At 32.4% G+C, this 19,604-nt stretch overlaps 1 protein-coding gene across 3 annotated transcripts in view; it reads left to right on the forward strand.

The window, feature by feature from the left end:
- LOC108732337 (fatty acyl-CoA reductase wat) overlaps positions 1-19,604 on the forward strand; it is a 58,746-nt gene that overhangs the window by 1,455 nt on the left and 37,687 nt on the right. The window contains exon 1 of one of the 3 annotated variants that reach the window (XM_018463078.2): positions 2,758-2,777. The exons of the other annotated variants lie outside the window; for them this stretch is intronic. The gene's annotated coding sequence lies outside the window, so the exon portion shown is untranslated. Of the gene's footprint in view, positions 1-2,757; positions 2,778-19,604 lie in introns of those variants that run through there. 3 annotated transcript variants of the gene reach the window in all.

The following is a 19,604-nucleotide window of genomic DNA, read 5'->3' on the forward strand; positions in this document are numbered from 1 at the left end:
ACTAATTAAATTAATATTAATAATTAATAATCTGCACATATCTTAATTATTATCTAGCATAACTGTATAAAAGGTTATTTTATATGAACTGAAAGCAAGAAAATTAGTAATTAATTTAAATACGATTTTTGTTTTATTAAACCACAATCGACAGAAGGTAAACTGTCCTAAGGGGCGAAGGTCCTCTTTTTTTAAGTTTTAGGCCTCGGCCTACCTTCAGTTAGAGCCAGCCCTGACTTGTAAGACGGAAAACAGCTAAAAAACTGCAGTCAATTTTTAAGAAATGTTCAAAACTTTAAAAGTATACTATAAAACGAATTACTTACTGTATTAAAAATATGATGCAATACCTACCTAATTAGAAAAACCAATTAAAACCATACCCTAACCTATGTCAATGTTCCAATTAACAATTTAAAAAAGTATTAGCTAAATTATAAATAAATAGTAAGTGAGCTCGCACAACTAACTATAAAACTTCTTAATTAAAGTCAAGCGTCCATTTTAGAGCGCATAAACCATTCATTTTAAAGGTACTAATACCATTTTAAATTATGTTTTTCGACATTTATACGTTTTGAAATACAAAAGTGATAAAGATTTTTATTTCTACTTATTATAAACAAACGAAAACAATGCACAAATGGTTAACGCAGGTGAAATTTTTCAGGTCTGTTAGTACTTTCCGTTTATTTATATGATTTATTTAATAGTTAGACAATAGCAACGTCCTTTATATTTTATATATTGTGCAAGGAAATAATTGAGTTCCTTATAAGAAGTCAGTGATTATTCTTTACATCTGCTATTCAAGGTTAGTTAATTTTATATAAAAACAAGGACTTACATAAACCTAAATGTTTTTTTTTTTGCTTTTGTTTAAATATTTGTATCCGTTCAATTTAATTTAACTAGTGTAAAGTAAGACGAAAAAAAGTACAACATCGACAGGAAATCGAACCCTATCCCGCGTGGTAGTTAATTTTTCTACCACTGGATGGCCGAAGTTCTTGTAGAATTAATGCAACTTGAGGTATTTTCTATTGGTTTTGATTATGCATTACTTTCAATTAAATTTTACCTGCCTTAACGACAAAATAAATAGTTAATTTTACAAATTTGTGTCATTTTGTAATAAATATCCGAAAAAGCTACGTGTTACCTGCAAATTAAATTTTTCCTTCTCTTAAATAATTTTTTGTTGTTGAAACGTTAATTGCCTGCCACTTAGGAATTAGAAAACAATAATTCTTGAAATGTCGTTAATTAGTGCGTATTTTCCAATGATTAGCAACTGTATAAAACCATTGTATTTCCAGCTAATTGATCTTGATGATTTAGGTGAGTCATTAACGTAAAAAACAATAATTAATAAAAAAATGAATGATTACAGATTAAAAAAAAACGGTTAAGAACAATAAGGCATCCAATCAGTTATCATAATGATTATATCAATGCAATGTATTTGAAACAAAACAAAACCGAATCTTGTCATATACCTCTAGTATTTGTTATATTACAAATTACAACTTTTTTCGTTGGAAGTTTTTCGTACATTATCTCCGTATCATTATAACTAATAAAAAAACACCAAACAGCGTCTAAAAGTATTTTACACCTTATTTTTTATTCTTCCATTCACTCCATCTTCGATTGAAATATTTGCAATTGTTTTTTCTCTTTTGTTTCATTTTTTTTGTTTACACTCAATGCAGCAGTACCACCCTTACTGCAGAGCTGAATATGTGTCTTGTTTTCTGAATTTAATGACGTCTTGCATTGACGCGTATGAAATGCGTGCGTTAATAAGTCGTCAATCATTGAAGAACGGCGAGTATTTAGTATCGTTTCACATGGACCAGTTTAGAACGTTCGAATGGAGCGTCAAGGATCAAACAGGGCCAGATAGAGTTTCTTCGGCACGCTGATTTTAAACGAGAATCAATTTTGCGGCTCTTCGACGCAGTGGTGCGTTTGGAATGCGCCCTTTTGATAATAACATTGCAACAAATCTCTGCGGAAGTTCCGCATACATTTCCATATCCGCTTCAGCATCTGGTTCCGCATTTTTATAACGGAAGCTTATTAGTTTCCTTCTTTAATCTAAAAACGTCCAAGATATTTAGATCCTCCTTAGTCAGTTCTAATAATTTCATTTCGAAAATACAGTTAATACAATTGTAAGTTGAAAGTTAAATTTTGAAGCCAAAAACAAGTTCCATTTGGGATTATTTTGTTGATATTAACGATGCAAGTGTTGATATTGCAAAATTTGTAACAAAATATTCTCAAAAAGGGACGTACGACCACTGCATTAAAGAGTCACCTAAAATCATTACACTTCCGCATCCGCTTTGGCTTCCGCTTCTGCAAAAATTTACTATTTACTTCTGTTTCCGCTTCTATTTCCGTTATGACAGTTCCGTTGTAAAGCGTCTGCAATCGGGGGCCTGATTCACTAGCCCTCCATAGCATTCTCTCATGAATGGTGGAGTGTTACAATTAGTAGCCCGTAGATGTCAAATGTTTAAGGACTATTCTGCTATGTGCTGAACAGTTTTTCATTTGCATATTTAACAAATAATAGACGTAAGTGCAGTAGTGGGCAAGGTCAAGTTCTTGAACCATTACCTTCACGGAAAGCTTCCACCTCATTTACTCAAATCGATCCATTCATTAAAAGAACATTAACGCTAGTAAGTCATATCTTGTAGTGGAAATCAGCCAACAGTTTCTTGAAAATCAAATTGAACTTGGAGTAGTTGTGGGAAGAAGCGGTAAGAAATTTTTTTATGAGTTTTCAATAAAAGTTTAAATTAATAGTAATAATTTTGTAAATACTTGTATAATTTCTATAATATCTCGGATTCATTGATGGATTTGAAAGGAATAGTTATTCAAATAAATAGATATGTACAGTTATATACAGTTATTATATGTGAATTTTTAAAGAAATTTATTGATTTATATACTGTATATCAGATGGGGTGTTTATCCACCTCTGTCATGGTAAATGGCTTACCAACCTACAGTACATACTGTTCGTTTCAAGAAGTTAGAGATATGCCTCTTCCCATTATTAGGATGCGCCGTAGCATAACTCCAAATTCAATCATATTTGCCTGCGGAGCTCATTTCTCCACCGATCACCGAGCGAGAACTAGACAAATGTCTACAGTACCATTTGCAAAATTATTTAAACTGTCTCGATAAAATAAAAATAATAAAGTAGATATATGCTTTATTTAAAAGCATATTTAGCTACAAATAATAACAAGTGAATTAACTTCTACACGTTCTACACACCTATAAAACTTTTGCTTTGTTTTCTATTGCTAATTTATATACATTTTTGTTTTAAGAAATTGCTAAACATTTTCGTCTAGTACTGTACAGTTCTAGCCGATTTCCTAAGACCGCCCATCGAGAGCTCTGCTCGTTCAAGCTTGTTCCAACTATTTCTGTCTTACTCACGCCTAGTGTGCATTCTTTCTATCTTGGCGCAGATTTATTCAAGGTCACAATTCTAACAAATTGAAATAGACTGTATTGTGTCTTAATCTTGCTAAGATAACACCTTTTATGTACTAAAATCCAGTATTATTGTATTTTTTTAATATTTCTGATACCTGACGTAATACAGGTACAACTTTTTAAAACATATTTTGTTTTATAGTTAATAAACGTTGAAGCGAAGAAAGTTTGATAATAATTATAATTTCAACTATTTTTACTTATAAACCATTAGTGTATGTAAGTAGGTACGTGCCTTTTTAGTAGCATTGTTTGTATAATTCTTGATTTAGTTATTTCAACAGGTAACTGAATGTTGCTTAATCAGGATTTTTTTTCATGGCCAATGTCATCCATTAAATATATTATGCTACCGTTTCCTAATTGTTAATTAAAATATTTCACTTACACTGCTGTTTATTCATTCATTGTTGGCCTTTTATTTATTTCACCTTCCTTCTATTTGCCGTACGGTTAGATATCTGTACTATAACTACAGAATATTTGCACATTTCTGCAAATATTTATAATTTGCCAGCAAGTACGTAGCTGTATTTTTTGGCTTATTTATTAACTCGTCATCGTCATCATCGTAAGGTTTTCAACGGGAAGACTTTCACTGCTTCTCATCTTGAATTAATCTTCGCATTTCTAGAAAACTCGAATAGTCTACTTCTTAAACCATTCCCCGAAAAGACATCTAGTTTAGGTTGAGTTACTCTTTTTTTATTTAAGTATCTAGGGTTGTGAAATTCTTCTGCTTCCCTAATTAGAAATACTAAGAAAACACCGGCCAATGTAAATATTTTATTGAAATATAACAATAGGTAAAAATCAAAACAAAATCCAAACACTAAATACAAAACCCAGACAGGAGGGGTTTAGTCAAACAATATTGGGATATTCCGTCTTGATAATAGATTTTACTCCTACACTGGAATTCTATGGCTTCTGGGGCACATCATCGACGACGTTACGTCGATTAATTTTTCAATAACAGTCTATTATCGGTTTTATTATCATGCACAATTTATTAATTTTGTTTTCCAGGGTGTGTACTCAAAAAGTATCATTTGTGTTTTTCAAAAATTATTTATTCATGAATTTTCTATTTGTATTCAAATTAATCCCTACCAGATTATACACTTGTGCCAATGTTTATTTCCAATCCTGGAAGCACTTCAAAAAATCAGTTTTTGTGATTTTATTCAGCTCCTCATTCGATGCCGTCTTTATCTTCTTAATCGTAGCGTAGCGTCGTCCTTTCATGGACCTCTTCAGTTTCGGGAACAAGAAAAAGTCACATGGGGCTAGAGCTAGGGAAACGGTGGCCGCGGCATTATTAGTGTGTTTTTTTTATCAAGAATTCGCGCACAAGGAACGTGTGTCAGCAATATCAATTTTTATTCTTCCACAAATCCGGGCGTTTCTGGCGGATTGCTTCGCGCAAATTGCAATTCGACCTATCTTGGCGTGCTTTTTTTGGTTTTGGCTCTTGCGGCAATTTCCATTGTGGTGGTTGAGCTTTGCTTTCCACGTCATAATCATAAACCCATGATACGTCACCAGTTATGACCCTCTGGAGCAAATTTAGGTCGTTGTGGACGGAATCCAACAGCTCCTTAGCATTATTAGGCCGATGCTGTTTTTGGTCGAAATTGAGCAATTTTGGTACGAATTTCGCGGCGACTCGTCTCGTGTTCAAATAATTGGTAAAAATTGAATGTCAGGAGTCAATCGATATGTTTAGGTCCTCAACAACTTCTCTAACAGTGATTCGACGATTGGCCAATACTATTTTCTTCACTTTATCAATGTTTTCGTCTGTTGTTGACGTACTCGGGCATCTAGCACACTCCCACACATTTTGTACCACCGATTAACGTTGCTTCGGTCCCAGGTAGCTTCATCATATGTCACAATCAACATCCGCGCACTTAATTTTGTTTTTCACACAAAATTTGATACAGATTATTGGAATTTATGGAATAGGCGAAAATCGAGGACGATCCGAAACACGTGCAAACAAAGCAGCTGTCATAAATGAACTGAACATTCAACAAGACCGGACTTGTCAGTATAAGTGAGAGACATGAGTACCAACATAACGCCACAAAAAATCGAATATACGAAATTATAAATTCGCGATACTTTTTGAACATACCTCGTATACCATTTTTCGTGTTAATGTCACATGTTTTTCTGTTTTTTCTAAAACTGAATTTGTCATTCCCTAACATTTGATGTCGATTAATCATTGAATAATTAAATTTCGATAAATGAAAGTGTAAAAGCTTTTTCCTTTAGACTTAGCAAATTAACGCTTTTAAAACCTCTATTAACATTAACCGTAAAAGATATTTTAGTTGTAGCACTTTAATATTTACCTAAAGACCTTTGATATTTTAAATTTCACAAACTTTACACTTACATAAGACAAGTTCTCTTATTATGTATAGTAGCTTTTCAAAAGTCGTTAATTTATTGAACGATTCAGCTTATGATAGGTATTATTTAATTAGTTAAATTTAGCACGTTTAAATATTAATAAAACTGATAATAGCCAATTCACTTGAATACCTTTTTCCAACATGACACACAAATTTTAAAAGAATGCAAAGAATTCTGATGAAATGTATTCATATCTAATAGCAATAACTCGAGGTAATTTTCTAATAAAATATTAAATTGCCTTTAAGGCCTACCTCATATAAATTATCGTTCCTAAAACATTACTGAAATTTACTTACTTACATATTGTATGCATCAGCTTTATGTTAACAATGAAATGGTCACAAAAGAATACTTATGAAGTTACAACTTCCCATTCATTTTGGATCTTTTTGTAATCTTCAAAAATATTTGCAGTGTTCTAATTAAAACTGTTTGTGATATTTAGTTATAATAACGCTAATTAGATTAAGTTAAGAAAGGTTTAGTTAATTTAGTGTAGAAAAAACAAAATTTCAATTATCTGATATCTAGTAGTATAAAATACCACAAATGGCGCGGTAAACGCCATCTGTAGTACAATGCTTGATTATGGTAAACGTGCCTATCACGTTGAGGTTGGCTACGCTGGGATTCGTTTCAGCAAGTAGATATCCGTATATTTAAATAGACCTTGTTAGAGCATACGTAATCCTAAAATGTAGCATCGTACTATAGATTGCGTTTACCGCGTCATTTATGGTATTTTGTAAAACGCCCTGTTAAGACAGCAGGTAAAAATTGGTCTGTGTTTTGTCGGGCTGCCTGCGCGCGCTGATGACATCCAAAAAGATTGAAACCGATTACCAATTCATACCATACATTCTTATTACTTACCAGCTTTTACCCGCGGCTTCGATCGCGATGATGACCCATAGGTACATGTCAAAGATCATCGATGACCACATAAAACTGAATTTTTCTATTTCCTGGGAACAGTATTATTTTTCTTTTTGATAATAGGTACTGTATGTTTTTTTTTGTATCTTTGACAATTTATGTACAAAATTTCATGACGATCGGTTGAATAGTTATATTAAGTATGAAATGGTAATAAACCTACAAACAAGCAAAAAAACTCACATTCGTCTTTGTAATGTTAGTTAGGATTATTCAAAACGGACATTTGGATATTGATTGACGAACATTTTATGTTTGAGATGGCGAAACATTGGAAAAAGCCCTAATTTACTAAGTATTAAAATCCAGCTCCACTACGCAAACATAATGGTCCTTGAACATTGCAGAACTTTCTTGAATTTTTCAGTCCAGTTTACCCTAGAACATTAAAGAGCATTCTATAATAAGTACATTCAAATTTATTTTATACGGGTAATTTCTATCTGGTCTGTACAAAACAATGACTTTTCTTACTTAGATTTGATGAATTGTTTTACAATTTACCAAACGCATGAAACAAAACGAAAATATTTATCTGCTAAGCACTACGCCGTAAACGCCACAAATTTTTTGCGACGCTCGAAACGCCACACGCAAAAATGGAATTTACGACTCATATGTAATAGTTCTCGAATATTCCGGATAATTCTCGATTCGTTCGGTTCACTCCGTCGTGGCTGCAAATAATATGACTTTATTTTACATAAAATCGTTGGCTTTTCTTGGTAACATTTAATAATGGATACTTTAAGTACCCACATTATTTTTTTCTGAACTTTTAGATTTGCAATTCTAATTCTTTTACGTCTAAATAATTGGGTCAGTACTCGACAATTTCCATACAATTTATCCACCTTCATTACAGAATGAAAAAGACCTGTTAGGTTCGTTTAGGTTAATGCTAATTCTCTTTGTTTTAATTCCATGTAATTTTCGATAGATGCCCATTCTAATACCTAGGTACAGTTAGTATGCAAATGTTTGCGATAGTATACAAGACCAAAAATAATATTTACCCTCGGCAGTCGATTAATTTTTTTTTTTTAGAAGTTAGTACTTAATGTATCTAGTTATGTCAGTAAATTGGCAATAAATGTTTATTATTTATCATCGTTACTATGTTTACGACTTTGCTGTTTTATGGTTAGTCAGATAATTACATTTTTCTAACTTCTGTTTGCACAGCATGCCATAAAACTGTTACAACGTTTAAATGTTTTAGGATACCTACTCTCCATCTTCTACAAACTACGTAAAAGACTTTTATAATAATTCAAGGTCATAGTTAATTAAACGAATAAAAAGCTGCCTGAAAAATAGGTTCATCTGAATTGAAGTATTATATAAGTCTAATTCGTTACCGGTACATGATTCAAATTATCTCTCTTATTAACTAAAAAAAGTAGAGGTACTTTAAAGTTTCAAGGATCTTGATCTTGGGGTCTGTCAGTTCATACATTTCTACATTTGTACTGAAAACATTGACAGTCAATCTATTCCTGATTTTCTAACTATCGAGTCTGTATTTGCGGGTAACAATAGAGAAAACGATTGAAAAAAGAAAGAAAAGAAAGCCTACATAGGATTTTTAGATTTAGAAATAGCTTTTGACAATGTTAAATAGGACAAGACGTTAAATATACTTAAAAATGTAGGAATGAGTTACAAAGATAGAAGAGTGATACTTAGTTTGTATAAAGAGCAACAGGCAGTTATAGAGATGGGGCTGCAACGTAGAGAAGTAAATTTAGATTTGCAGATGATATAGCAGTAGCAAGGAGGAGTTAGAGATAGCTTTACATAAAATGGAAGCGGTAATACTGAAGTGCGGATACTGAACTGTATATGTAGGTAGTCAGTAACTTCCTTTGCATGTAAACAATATTATATATGCAAGTATTATGCCATTGGTGATCTGACACAAGGTATGCACTTTCTAATGTCAAGTTTAAGTTCATTTGTCAACTATTCTAATATACAACGTACTGTTCCACTTTCAAGTTATGAAACATAAAACTACTTTTTCTAGAAAGTTTACTACATTTTTATACACCATATGGCTATTCCACAATTTAATATGAAATCTCACAATGCATATATTTATTTATAATATGACCCGAGTGGGTTACTTGTTTATATTATTACTTATCGTTTTAATTGTTTACATATGCATAACAAGAGGAAGAATTTTTGACGAACTGCATAGAATTTGCAATTGCAAACAGTTTATAAATTGGAAAGTAAAATTACTTATCATTTGATAAGCCATTGGAACCATTTTAAAAGTATGGTTCTATTACGAAGGATCTTTTAAATTTTTAATTTTATTTTTGCTTTCAGCTTTTAAATGTTTGCGTGATTGATAATAACAGTCTTATAGTTAAATCTGTAAACCCCTGTTTCATTGTGAACTTTCATTCAAATGGAATATTAGGAAAAATTATATTGCCCGAAAACAAAAACAATTTATCTTCATAGCATTGCAAATATTTACCTTTTGTCACGCATTAATACATAAAAGAAAGCTAGGTACTTAATATTTTGTCATCGTGATGTTTATAAAGTCGTCAGTTCTATGACTGGTTGGACACGCACCTTCACTCTTTCTTATCCTAAGCTAATCTTCGCATTTCCCTAAAACCACAACAACCCATATCCTTAATTACTTGCGAACAGGAATCTAATCTAGGTCTATCTCTACCCCTCGTAACTCGTGTGTCTTCTTCCAATATGTCTCCAACAAGCCCTTCATGCCTGAGAAGGTGGCCTACCAGTTTGCCTCCCCTATTTCCGTAGCACATTCTGTTTACCTACTCTTTCTAATACCTCCTTATTTTTAATCTTCTCCATCCAGGGTATCCTCATCAGTCGCCTGTAATACCACATTTCGAAAGCTTCTAATCTTTTTCTTTCCGATGTGCCCACTGTCCCTGTATTGCATCCGCACAGAGTAGTGCTCCAGAATAGGTCAGGAGATAAAAAAAATATGTAACAGTAAGAAACGTTTCTTTAAAAAGCAATTTATTCTTAAATAAATAAAATAAAACACTATAGAAATGTATTTATTTAAAAAAGTTAACATTTAAAATACGAATAAGAAAACTATTTTATATTTTACATTTAAGTCAAAAAAGTATTTCCATTTTGTATTGAAATACTTTTAGAAAATTATTTTACACATAACATGTGGTAGTGGATGTGGTTAAATCCCCTGTCAATGAAATCATTTTGGTTATGGTTTGATGGAATCCTGATTTACATGTGTAAAAGTGGAAAATTACATAAGGTTATGCTAAGGGAGGATTCCCTGATTGGTTTGCTTGAAGTACTATACTCCATGGGTTGATGTTAGGCTATGTTAGGAAAGGTTACCTTAATTGACATTTGTAAAGTGCTAAGCACTACGGATGTAAATTAGGTTATATTGTGTGAAAGGTTTTCCTGACTGATATATGTAAATATCTATGTATATAGGTACATCACGAATAAGTGCTTAGGGGTAGGTTCTTTTTGGGTTTTAAGTCGTCGTAATGAAGACTTGACATCCTTCAATATTTTACTAATTTTAGAGAATAATTTTGTCATTTCAAAAACTCCCGGAGACCGTCAGCGGCGCAACATCTTCAGTTACTTCATTTCAATTTCAGTTTAAAATTGTGTCAAGCTAAAATCGTTATTATAGTAAACCTCGTGGCAATCAATTTCGAAACTACCTTTAATACATAGATATCTAGCAATCATCTTCTAAAATATTTACGCAATATTTTTCTAGAGCAAACTGATTGTATAAACAAAATATTTCTTATGAAAGTGAACTGTTCTTATTTACTGCTTTGTTTAAAAGGTGCTATTGCAGTCTTGGTTGCATTACAATTAACTGCAATGTGGGGCACAAGTTTCATCTCTAATGATTAATGTAGAAATGTAATTTACAAAATCAGTAAATCCATTGTTTTTATCAATCGACTCTCAGATTACTTGTCTGCTAAATCGATTAGGCATTTGTTCAATTACCTACAGAATTTTATTGGTTAAATGATATGGAAATTTAAGTTTTTAGACAATTCGGTGTTAGAATTGAGTATTGAGTAACATTCACAAAATAATCAAGATGTTGTTGTAAAAGTCGATTACAAAAATACATCTTTTTTATCAATTTAGCGTTAAACACTTCACTTTGTATTAGTAAATTAATGGTTGATTGTTTTTACCCACTACAGATGACTTCAAATTAATGACGAAAAATCTCACAGTTCACTTTCTTGGCACAGTATTCAAAAGTTCTTGCCTTTTTATACCCTTACGTATACAGTGGTTTTAATAATGGTTGGTTGCAAAATGAAAACGAAATGGTCGTGTTATATGCCCGGCCAATTCCCAAAAATTTTGGCGACAACCACTCAAGCATAAATGCATAAAATCTGCTCGGTACCGAGCGGCATGGCCTACAGGTTTAGACCATTGCGTAGTATTCGGGAGGACGATGGTTCGATTCTGGGTGCATCTGCCTTGGTCCAAGTTTTCTGTGGTTTCCTTGGATTACTTAGGCAAATGCTGAGGCAGTAATATTCCACAGATAATCTTTCATTCTCTTCTGTCTTCATTTTGTCCGTCTCATCTCTCTCACCGGAACCATCACCCACCCATTCTCACGATTCCTGAAAGGAGCCTGAAGAGGGCCTTCCGCCCTACCTTCCGGCATAGTCCGGAGGGACTGCCCGTCCACCAAGCTGGTGAGAATGAAACACCCAAAATTTATTTTTTCGGTTCAGAGAGAGAGAAAAAGAAAAAAAAATTCGCATTCATTAAAGGGGATGCTTGCATTGATATTGGCAACGCAGAAAAAATTTATTCCATTTATCAGTTATTTTGCAGACTTTATATATTTATAAATGTGTTAGTAAAATATTAAACGATTCGAGCCTTATAAACAAGTGAAAACTTAGACCAGTGCAGACAGACTAGTCTAAACCAATGGCCTACCGGCTCGCGTTTCAATTACATTGTCATAAAAATTTCAGTAGATCAAGCGATACACTTTCAAAATTTCTTTTTATTTCATTTTCTAAAAATCCGTTAGGTAGAAATTACAATAATCAAAAGTGTTACAAACGAGGCGCCCTGGCAAGAACAAGAACATCATGTTCTATAATCGAAAGTAAAGTTGTGCGGGTTCACTAGTATTCAGTTGCTGCTCTTACAGGTCATTGACCCGGAAATACTAATCGTAAAGCCTACTTGTGCTTCAAATGCGTCTATTTGTATTTTAGGTTAATTTTGGGCTTGTGTTCAAAAGAGCATCAACAATTACAGTCAATTTTGAAATACTATATGACTTTTGAACATTTAATCTAGTTACTTTGCACATTAAAAGGTTTTAAATCGCTATAATTAAATATTATTTACTTCTTTTACCAACTTAACATATGTCACCAACATACCAATCTGATCAAAACTGACTGAAGTTAGCAACAGTAGATATTGAACTTGTCATTTGAAATATAGGAAAGTTTAACCATACAAATGGGAATGTTAATGATAATTATGATGCTTTCTGATATTTTAAAATAACAATCAGAAACTGTTTGAAGTGCAGTTATAACATTTCAATAAATTTTAAATGTAAATCTTAAACGACAGTTGTCAATGTAGTGTTTCTAAGTTCACACCTGTTTATGAAGCAGGCTGTAAACTTTGTTCAAAATAGAAACAAGGAAACTGTGGTAAATTAATAAATAAATAAAGTAGGAGACTTACCCCAATTACCACTAACATAATTTTATTAAGCGGACACGTGTTTCGTCCACTTCAAACGTAGGCATTATCAACGCCAGACTGTATAATTATTTTTATATATTATGTTAGTGGTAATTGGGGTGCGTCTCCTACTTTATTTATTTAGACTGTAAGCTACGCCCAAGAATTGTAGATTACACCGTTTTCACTGCAACGAAGTAGAGTAAACGTAAGTCTTTACTAGTTTGAAATATGCGACAGTATGAAAGGTAATACATATCGTACGTTGTGAATAAAATTAGTCCATACGCACTCTTATATTTTTTCTCCTATATTGGCCAATGTGTTACCATGTCAAAGTTCTTAATAAGGTCTTGGAAATAGTAAATTAATGACGATTTGATTGAAATATAATTGTTCGGAAAACATTTTTGCTGTTGTTTGTTTTATAAGTATGTAGGAAACAGACGAAAGAAGATGATAACCGCAATGAAAAACACGTTGCGTTGACGTTCGCATCTAATTAATTTGTGCAAGTTACCTTAAACAAATGAACGTTAGTATTGTTAATTGAGTAGATAAATATTTTTTTTTTGTTTCTTGAAAATAAAAAAAATAGCAGCATCAGAATGTTTACTACATGCATAGGTAAATGAAGACGTTTAATTATTTCATAAATTTTCCACAAAGCGTTGAATCTTGACGAGGTCATCAAATACTAAAGACTTCAATAATTACTATACCTAATTGTAAATTCATTAAGTGTAAAACAATTAACCAAAAAAAAAAAAAACTTTCAAGAGTTGGAAGAAAATATTTACTGCTAATCGAAAGTAACTTTTTAATTACTCATTACATTATGCGTAGATTCTAGAGGTTTCTTGCTATCTAATATATGTATGAGTATGTAATTTAACTATTTATGAATCACTTAATCACTGTAATGTTCCAACTGCGTTTAAGGCAAAAAATATGAAAAGAAAATAACTTTTTATCAGTAGTTTTTGTTACTGATTGAGTATTCTTTTTATTCATGAAAAAGGATTACTCAACCGTCCAAATCAATTGTAGAAATGTTCAAAAAGTTCACTATGCAATAGAGGAAACTCATTTTAACCACCTGAAAAAATCGTACTGCAGGGATGAAACAATTAGATAGGTTGCATATTTCTGCTTATAAAAATTTCTCCCTAAGGTCCATAAATCATTTTTGAGACTGCTTTAGTGTTCTGTAGAACGGCAGTATTAAAAACGCATATACGACCTTACTTACCTGCAATGTTGCTATTATACATACGAGGTGTGTTCAAAAAGTATCGCGGTATGTTGGTACTCACTTATGCCAACAGGTTCGGCCATGTTGAATGTTCAGTTAATTTTTGACAGTTGCTTTGCTTGCATGTGTTTAGGCTCGTCTTCGATTTTTGCCTATTCTAAAAAATGAATCAAAGAATCTGTATCAAATTTTATGTGAAAAACAAACTTAAGTACGCGGACGCCGCGAAATTCGTACGAAAATTGCTCAATTTTGACCAAAAATGGCATCGCATTAACATTGCTAAGGAGTCGTTGGACTCTGTCGGCGACGACCCAAATTTATTCCAGAGGGTCATAACTGGTGACGAATCATGGGTTTATGCTTATAACATGGAAACCAAAGTTCAATCATCCCAATGGAAGAACAAAAATTGACTTTTGCACCACGATAACGCCCGTGCTCACACATCGTTGCTTGTTCGCGAATGTTCGGCCAAAAACAACACACTGATAATGCCGCAGTCACCGTATTCCCCAGATCTGGCCCTCCTGTGACTATTTCTTGTTCCCGAAACTGAAGAGGCCAATGAAAGGACGACGTTACGCTACGATTGAGGAGATCGGGTCAAAGGACGAACTGAACAAGATCACAAAAAATGATTTTTTGATGTTCTTCGAGAAATTGAAAAAACTTTGGCACAAGTGTATAATACCTAGTGGGGATTATTTTGAAGGGGACGAAATAGATATTCATGAATAAATAAATAATTTTTGAAAAACGCAAAATTCGCGATACTTTTTGGACAGACCTCGTATGCTTGCAGTTTTCCGCCAACCTACTTTATACGAATATATCATACAATTAATAGATATAAAACTTCTAACAAAGCACTACCCCGAGAACATATTTGAAATATAACTAACCATTTTTTATGCTATTAATCTACACTATCGCTATAAAGATATAAAGTAGCTATGTAACATAACTGTATCCTTTCGTCCGCCATGTTTTTTAAGCTCCTCCCATCTAACAAATTGAAATTGACCACCTCATCATCCGATAGTGTGTATTTGGTTCACAATATTCTTAACGAATTGAGAGTTTCTTTAAAAGCGTTATAGGCAATCCTGTGCTTCATAACATGAAAATATAACAAAAGGAGGGTTAATGATTTTATCTGCAGAATGTTGTTATATTAATTTGCATTGATAGCAATTGTGATATATTCTGTACTATTATAATATTCATATAGATACTGAGGTAAGAAGAGGGCATCTATAAAAATATAAATTTTTGCCAATAGACAGCATATAAAATAATTATTGATAAGTGTAGTTCTCAAAATTCTCGAAAATTTAAAAATATCAGTTAAAAACATTTTGAGGATTAGTGGGTAATCAAGCACTTCTGACTTCAAGAACTTGTACTCAAAAATTTTAAATGAGCAATTAAGAAAGGAGACAAACTTACAACACGTCTCTAATCTACACGTACCAATGACTTTAGCTTAATAGAATTTCATACTTTACGATTGGATTTGAATGAGCTTGTATTTAGGGTAATAGTTATTACCTACACAGATTATACTGATGACAATGTAAACTTTGAATGCAGCATTTAGATGCAGAATCTTCTCTTTAATTATAAAATCTAAGTAACTACTGACAGTATTGATGTGTACGTAAAAGACAGCATATTACTCAATGCGCAAATTCATTCTTGACACTCTACTTCTGTGAAGTATCATGTCTTTGTACTTATCCATAATAATTCTCAGGTGCTTCGGCGATATTAGCTCATTCATGTGAATGTACGTGATCCTTTCGCTAATAGTAAGCCCAGCACATCCGGATGATAGTCATACATTTACATGGACAATGCCTTCCAACAATTATCACCGATTATTCTGCCGATGATGAGAAAAATTCAGATATCTATTGATTAATTTACCAAAAACAAGAACCTTAGTTACCTTGAATCATATAGTAATTCCTTTTTGCATTTTTCTCTGAATTTTTGAATGAAAATATTTGGTCGTTTGTTTATATGACTTGGGTTATCTATCGTAAGTAATTGACGATTCATTTTTAAAATGTTCACTTGACGTAAAATGTTTTTATCTGACATTTTTAGATCCTGTGGGATGAAAACTACACTTACCAATCATCATTTAATCTACAGGTTAATAAGTAAAAGTAAAACTAAAAATTTTTATACTCCTTCCTTTGAAAACTACGTACTTATTATATTATCTTTGTTTGCCGTGAAATCACGAGTAGTATTTTTTCAAAATGTTGGTATTAAGGCAGCGAATGAAAGAAAATACCACAAATGGCGCGGTAAACGCCATCTGTAGTACGATGCTACATTTTAGGATTATATATACTCCAACAAGGCCCATTTAAATATATGGATATCTACTTGCTGAAACGAATCCCAGCGTAGCTAACCTCAACGTGATAGGCACGTTACCATAATCGAAGCTGTCTGCGACGCGCTGATGAGATCCAAAAAGATCAAAATCGCGATCCGCGTATGGCAGTTTCGACACTATACAGACCACTTCGAATTATTTTATTCAACTCCAAATTATGTGACAAAATCAAAAATTGTTCTGATACCAGCACCAATATCTGGCATGCAACAAAAGAGTACGAAGAAGAAGCCAGTAAGGGGAAAAACCCAACAAGGTATGACTCTGCCTGGAGCTAAAAAATTCTTGTAACCTGCATGCATTCGAAGAGCATCGATAATAAAATTAACAAAGGTGGTTGCCGTCGATGACATTCGCAGAACCTGACCATTGAAACCAAATCGGCCTATTACTGTTTGCAAAAAAGCATTCAAGAGATTAGTAGAAAAAGGAGATTATAGTAAATAATAATTAATAAAAAATTAAAAAGAAAACTCACCTCTAATTACCACAATAACTTTTTGAGCGGACACGTGTCTCGCGTTGATAATGCCCACGTATGAAGTGGGCGAAACACGTGCCCGCTCGAAAAGTTTCTGTGGTAATTAGGGGTGTCTTCTTTTTAATTTTTAATTAATTCAAGAGATATTCGACTACCTTGCATGCAATTTAAATTATGAAAATTTCCAATATAGTAAAATAAAATAAGTTCATAAGCAAATCTACCTCTAACGACTAAAAGAAATATTAAAATTAAACTGAAACAATCTTAAAATGAACTTATGAAAGATTGAAAGCTCAAAACAAATCTTTATAGTCCGGACTTTAACTTAGAGCAGTTTTAGAAATGGAAAAATTATGTAAATTTAAGCAAGCCGTTCATCATAAAAATTGCTTCATTTATTCTTCAAATTGCAATATTCTCTGAATGAACACCCGGACTTCCCAGAATTAAGACACAACGGATTCGTCACGATACATTCCTTTATGTATGAAGCTCAAAAACGAAAAAAAAAACCTTCAGTTCAGGAAATTTGGAGGTCTCAGGTCGTTGATCCATTCGTTGCCCTCTTGGTTCGGCAACGAACGAAACTCTGAATAAATTATGACGTAATCCCATTCTGTAGTGCAAAACTGTAAGAAGAAGAGGATCATCGAATTAACTTTTCGCGATTATTTTTTATCGATCTTGTTGATTTTATTCGCATGCCTATATGTGTAGAAATAGCACCAGTACCACAACAATATTGGTAAAATATTATTTTTACATATTGGTTCAATGATGGAAACGTCAGATTTTTTTTTATTGGCCCAATGTAGATTTTTAATATTAACCCAATATTAAAAGTGAATATTGACCCAATTTTAAGAAATAATAATAGAATAGAATACTTAAATAAAAAATTGTTCGGTATATGATTTTTTTTATTATGTTATAGAAAATTAAATTAAATTTACGAAAAAATAAAAAGTTACATTCTAAATAAATGTTTTGTAAATAAAAAAAAACTAATATTGTATGAAATGATGTCATCTACTCTTCCGCCCGCCTTCCTTGTCCCCAGCACCTGCTAAATACGTCGAAATTGATTTTTTAATATCATTGTCGGTAGGATTTTGAAACCGCTTTCGGGCAGCTTCTAAAAATGCAGAAAAAAATTGTCATTATCTNAAAATAAAAACACATCCTTCTCATAACATTATTCATAAAAGTTAAAAAAATTAACCGAAAATTTAAATGTGGGCTATCTTAAATCTATCAAAATGAAAATCAACTATAAAACAAAAACAAAACACTAAATAAAATAAAATTTAAGTTTGAGATCAACTTTGAATGTTACTTATAAAAAATAAAAATAAATCAGGTATTTTTTATATATTTTTTAATGTCATTCATAGGTGGGCTATCTAAGGAGTACTGAATATTAACTTTGAGATCAATCAAAATATACTTAATTAAATGAAACAAATTAGACGCTACTGTCTTTAACTGAGTGTGTACACTCCTAAAAAAACTGAAAAAAAATCTTAAAAATTTGTAAATTTTCAAAATGATTTAGATAATGGAGGTTATAAAACGTGCATCGTCTTGACGTGACCAAGCAAACTGTCATCTGCCTTCAAAATGGCGACACGTCGGTAATGAAACTCACTTGCACTATTGTCTATGGCACTAGTAGTACAAACCCGCGAAATTTCAAATGTTTCGAATAATCATAACCGTATCTTTTTAAAAGTGGGCTATCCTAGGAGCCGGGCCATCTTCGGCGACACTACCTTAGAATATTAAATTAAATTTACGAAAAAATAAAAAGTTACATTCTAAATAAATGTTTTGTAAATAAAAAAAAAGACTAATATTATATGAAATGATGTGATCTACTCTTGCGCCCGCCTTCCTTGTCCCCAGCACCTGCTAAATACGTCGAAATTGAAACATACTTAACCAATTATGTCCAATACGATTAGGTGTTTATAAAATCACTTTAATTTTAGAAATATCAATTTAAATGCACTCACCATAGGATTAGATAAGATCTGTACAGACGACGCTGTACGTTACACGTCCATTTAAGATTCGGTGTAACTACAACTTAAAAACTATCTTTAATACATAAATGAACAAATTTATATTTGCGTTAAAAATACAGCAGTCCATATCAATAATGCACCGGGTGTTCCACTGGATTATCCCTATATTTAATTTCGTTTCGATTTTATTTAGTAGTTAATAAATTAATTGGTAGTAATAATAACAATAAAAATAAAAATTAAGGTATGATATTTATGATCATTATACTGATCAACTATTTCTTTCACTGAATGGTTGTTTTATTTATTTTGCGCTGCCGCGCCACTTCTTTCTCCTATGAGGGAGCACACGAATTTTTGGAAGGATTGTAAGTGCAAATATTTATTTACATATATACAGTTAATACATATGTTGAAGACCCTGAACTTGATGATTACACTGATGCTACTAATTGTTGTCTGTTGTTGTCTTAATTGTTCTTATTTGATGTCTGTATTTTGATGTCTGTTGATGTCTCTATTTTGATGTCTTTGTTGATCTCTTATTATGAACGTGTCAGCCTATATACGAGGGTGGATTGATAAGTTTCCGGCCTGACCAAGAAAAACAAGGTTTTTAAAAATTTTTTTTTTTTATTTCTCAACATAATCTCCTCCAAGGCTGATACATTTCTCATAGCGGTGTTCCAGTCTATTAATGCCATCTCTATAGACTGATTCGTCAAGCTCCTCAAAATAACCATTTACAGCTTCGATTACTTC

Source organism: Agrilus planipennis, unplaced genomic scaffold (assembly GCF_000699045.2).
Source record: "Agrilus planipennis isolate EAB-ADULT unplaced genomic scaffold, Apla_2.0 scaffold30, whole genome shotgun sequence".
Classification (NCBI taxonomy): Eukaryota; Metazoa; Arthropoda; class Insecta; order Coleoptera; family Buprestidae; genus Agrilus; species Agrilus planipennis.